At 33.8% G+C, this 4981-nt stretch overlaps 2 long non-coding RNA genes across 2 annotated transcripts; both read left to right on the top strand.

Moving 5' to 3' along the window:
- Positions 1-2123: 2123 nt before the first annotated feature.
- LOC145792430 (uncharacterized) lies at positions 2124-2981 on the top strand. Its single transcript, XR_014331831.1, has 3 exons — positions 2124-2312; positions 2423-2625; positions 2837-2981. It is a non-coding gene; the product is annotated as an uncharacterized LOC145792430 (long non-coding RNA).
- Positions 2982-3458: 477 nt separating this feature from the next.
- LOC114257810 (uncharacterized) lies at positions 3459-4681 on the top strand. The gene is made up of 3 exons (XR_014331832.1): positions 3459-3924; positions 4012-4162; positions 4430-4681. It is a non-coding gene; the product is annotated as an uncharacterized LOC114257810 (long non-coding RNA).
- The last annotated feature ends 300 nt before the right edge of the window (positions 4682-4981 follow it).

Here is a 4981-nt window from a genome sequence, read left to right on the forward strand (position 1 = left end):
AATTTTGCCTTTTTTCTTTTTCCATTTTTTTGGTGGTGGTATTGCCATATTGTTGTTATTGTCGTGAGTGTTGGTGTCTGTTTATGCACATATCATATTGTTCTTTGGTTACAACATGCCTACAAACTCTTTAATGGTGTGTATGTCTGATTTTTTTGAAGAAAGTGATATGTGGTTAGGACTAAAAAACACTTTTAAGTGAATGGAAATGAAAATGCATATTAATTCTTGGTTTTTTACATAGACTAGGATTATTTCAGACTTTTGTTAAATATAGTAAACAACAAATTGTCTTTTAAGTCCTTTTAATTTCTTTTCTGGTTTTGTAGCTCCAATTCCCTGGATGCTTGCCTCTGTCTTTTCTTGTGCTAATGTCTTGTCTATAGGTTTTTTTGCTAAATTATGCAATTCAGTTTTGTCTCTTTCTCTTTTATTTATTTTTTTCTTTCGTAATCAGCATTTGTGAGCTTATATTTATCTACACAGATGATGCATGCAGGGGCCATGGTTTCAGCAAATCAAGTTTGAGGTCCAGCATTTAGGTGCAATATTACTTTGAAGGGATTAAGTATGAATTAACTTTGTTACTAGTTTTGTGCACTTGGAGCTCTTTTAAATATGGCCTATTGATGTGTAGAAGCCATTTCTTGAAGAAGTGACTGTTGTTTGGCATGCCATGTATCTTATTATAATGAGCTCTTGCTTCCATACTGCATCAATACTAACCCAAATTTAGTGGCACTGGGAGATGGGCGCTCAAGGATACTTTATTTTGGATGGTTCCAGCTATCAAAATTGAAACAATTTCTTTTATGGTGTACTTATTCCCTGTTATTTCGTATATACTATTGCACCATGTAAATCTATTTTGCTTGTTGTCATCAAATTTATGGATTTCAGCCATTGAGATTTTCACTTATCAACTGAGTTAATGTTGGGGACAGTTGGTAGTCACTGTTTTTCTAGGCCTTCCATGATTTTAGTTGATGTTTCACTATCTTGAACATGAAAGAAATATTGTCACAAGAGCACTAATAAGTTCTTTTATTTCATGGTTGGACTTTAGGATCGGTTTGACCCGATAGCAGATTCAAACACAATCCGTAATGATCTTATTCTCACATGGTTTACGGGTGAGTATTAAAGTTCTCTTTCTGATCTTTTATGCTTTATCTTTGACTTTGTTCTTAGCGTTCCTTGTGGGTGTTGGTATGTGTTACATGGAATTTGCATGTCACAATTACTTTAAATGTTTCTGCAGGAGAAACGTGGGGGATCAAGAGTTTGAAGGGATGTATTGTGCAATATTATCAGTCAAGTATACTATTTCTAAAGGCTTGAGGTAGATGTTTCTCCCTTTATTGGTCAGTTAATATCTTCATTCCTCATTATAAAGCACAAACATTGTGTGTGCTGGGATTTTTCGAATTTATTAATACCCATAAGGTCAATTCTAGATTTATTAATACCCATTAGTATCATGGATTCATTTGTTAGGCAGAAAATTTGTTCTAAATTTGAGGTTTCTGCTGCTTTTATTTCATAGTTTTCACATTTCAAACCCTGTAGTCCTGTAGAGAATAAAACCGGCCCTTGAAATTGCCTTGGAATGCCATAACAATTGAGCCCAGCTAACTCAAGATGATCACAAGTTTCAAAGCTGAAGCAACAGTGATCTTACCTTTAAAAGGATGCAGCCCACTTAAGCCTATCGTTTGTAGAAAATTTAGCTGAAATGTGAATAGCACTTAATTCCTCATTTCCGTAAGCTGAATTGCATTTGCAGATGGCCATCTCGATGTACCATTATCAGTAATAACACTTAACTATTGCAGCACGTGACAAACTGAATCATTGGCTACTTTTCTCCATCTCTCTAGCGGCTGTAGAAGATGCCAGTTATTGAAACCAAAACGGAAATGGAAAGTGGATAATGAGGTCACCCTCATGGTCTTTGTCACGAGCTCTCCTTTAAATTGGTCCACCTAGGCAATGAAACATTCCACATGCGCCATGTCCTTATCTCCTCTCAAAAGAAAGCACCCAAAAATGAGGCCACATGTGCTTGACTAAATTGCTTAGATTGTTGATATTTGACATGATGTGTTCTTTTATTGAAAAATTGAATACAATATAATAATTATAAAATCAAATTTTCATATGAGCAATTCTTGAATCTCTGTACCTTAATTACACTTCTATGCCTTGAAAAAAATAGCAGTTGTGTTATTGTTTTCTACAGAGATTGAATCAACACAAGATTCCTTACCTGCAACAACCAGGGACTAACTTGGTCAATAGTTTCCTTACTTGTAAGTAACACACCAATTTCTTGAAATCACAACATATATTTAACCAAGGTTCTAACAAAAGCACACAATAATTTATTCTTTCCTGCTTCTATCATCTATCATATTTAAAGTTTCAGGTATATGAAAGTTTGAGTGGGCTCTAATAGAGGGAACATGGTAAGAGTAGAAGAAGGTTCAAATAATTTCAGCACCTAGATTATTTGCGTACAGTATGAGGGGCCATGCGATTCAGAAGACAATCACATCACCCATCAAACAAAAGAATATATCACATGGAAGATAGCAGAATCATTGGCTTCATGTCCAAAAAAAGGTTTTCCCTTTTTCTATTTATTATAACTTTTTTGGGTTTTCAGATAAATATCAATTTAAAGCATAAAATAGAAACCAAATAAATAAAAAATGCAGGACTACAAATAATCAGATTTCAAAATCCTGCTTTTGGACTCCCACATACTATTATTTTGTTTGTTGCCCACTGATACTATATATATGTTGCCCACTGATACTATATTTCTTGACAGATTGATCGTATTGCTCGTGTTGCATTTGAGACTATTCGGAAGCGGGGTACGAAACTCTGTTCTGTTGATAAAGCAAATGATTATAGGTATTCAAAATGTATTATGTAGAAATGAATCCAATTTAACCGTCTTAAAGAAGTTTCTCATCATTAAAAAGAATATATATATATATATATAAAGAAATATCAATGTAGAGAGGGGCAATAGTGTACAAGAAACTATGACAGGGAACCTGCAGGTAGATGCTGCTAGTATCAAACTGTGCATAGAATGCCCTTGATTTGAGTCTAAATTTCTGCCCTTTGTTCTTCTTGATGAGATATTTGAGGAAAATGATAGGAAAAATAGATTTTGAATGCTACATTCTTTTCACACAAAAAAAGAAAAAAAGAAAAAATAAATAAAAAGATGAAGATTATTTGGCTGAATGGTTGTAATAGGTTCAGTTGAGTAGAGGTTATACTTGTATTGTTGTCCTTGTGTATGCCAATTAGTTTTGTTGCTGAAATAACTCTCTTCTCTGTTTACTATATCTTTTACAGTCTTTGTTTCCTTTTCTTTCTTTCTTTCTTTATGTGCAGTTATTTATAAGATTCTCCATGCCCAAATCGTTCTACCACATGCATTTCTAGCCATATAAAATTTATGTCTCGAGATTTTTATCAAATCATTTTGACATATATATGACTAAACATCTTTGTAGTTGTTGATGTATAATGGATGTAGTTGGCATTAATTACTCGACCACATATCTAAGTTAAATTAAATTTGAATAAAGATATTTTTGTTATATATATTTGTGACCTGTTGCTTTAATTTCTATGAATATGTAAGCGATGGGGCAGCTATCTCTGTTTGTCGTGTCGCTTTTTTATTTTTATTTTATCATAATCAAACCTCAGCTCCACATATATATATTTGTTGCTGTTCATGGCTCCACCCACAGGCACATCAGAGCTGCTTTGCTTTCTCTCCTGTGCCCCCCCATCATCAGGTCCCAACTCTTGCCCAAACTTGATGACTTCATGAGGTGCCACCTCAGCAATTGGGACAACACACTCGTTGACATTCAACAAAAAACCAAAGAGGTGTATGATTTAGTCATTTTCTTTTTCTTTTTTCACAATGTTGAACTGTTTTTAAGGTACATGTGTTGCACATTGTTTGTTGTTCAGATGGCATTTTTGTCGTCGCTTAACCAAATTGCAAGTATTGAATGGGAGTCAATGTCTGGGGAATTCATGCCTGAATTCTTTAAGCTGGTGTTGGGAAACCCTTTCTCCGCCTATCAACTTTCCCGGAACAAATTACCACTGCGGTTTCCAAGTAAACAACTTATTTCTTAAGTACATGTTGCTTTTAAGTCAAGTAAACTAATGATATCTAAAGTATCCGATATGTTACAGTTTACTCATCAATTTTTAAAATTTGTGCTTTAGTCTAAATTAATAACAGGAGGAGGGATATTTGGCTCTCGGTTGGTTCATTTCAAAACAAACCAACAACTAACATGAAGGCGTAAATTTGGAAGCGATGTTTTACAGTTTTAAATATCTCTGTATGCATGTTTTGTCTAACTGAGATGTATCACAGGCAAGAAAACATTGTTAGCATGCTGAGACGGCTCATAGAGGAAAGAAGAGCTTGCCAAGAAACCAAACATGACATGCTTGGTCTCCTAATGAATGGGGGTGAAGAAAACAGATATAATCTAACAGATGAAGAGAAGATTGATCAAATGATAGCAATTATGTAACCAAGTATTCTTAAATTATTAATGGTGTATTTTCACACCCTATTGTTATGTAATATTTGTGGATATGTTATTTTATGGGTAATGGTGATTGGTGAGTTGGAAAGTGAATTTATGTGAATGCATTTGCTATCAATCTCCGTTTATATGTATTATGTATTTTTTTAGTTTAATCACATAAATTAGCACAATTTCAAAAAAAAAAAAAAGAGATATCACGACGTTTTTTTAAAAACGCCACTTAAACCTTAAATATTAACGGAGTTTTTAAAAAAGATATGACGGCGTTTAAAAAATGTCGCTAAATGTCATAATGACGTCAAGATGTTATCAAGTAAGACATTTGGCGGCGTTCCGCCTATATTAATATAACGACGTTTTTAAAACGTCAT

This window comes from Camellia sinensis, chromosome 6, assembly GCF_055761805.1.
Source record: "Camellia sinensis isolate YWXY chromosome 6, ASM5576180v1, whole genome shotgun sequence".
Lineage (NCBI taxonomy): Eukaryota > Viridiplantae > Streptophyta > Magnoliopsida > Ericales > Theaceae > Camellia > Camellia sinensis.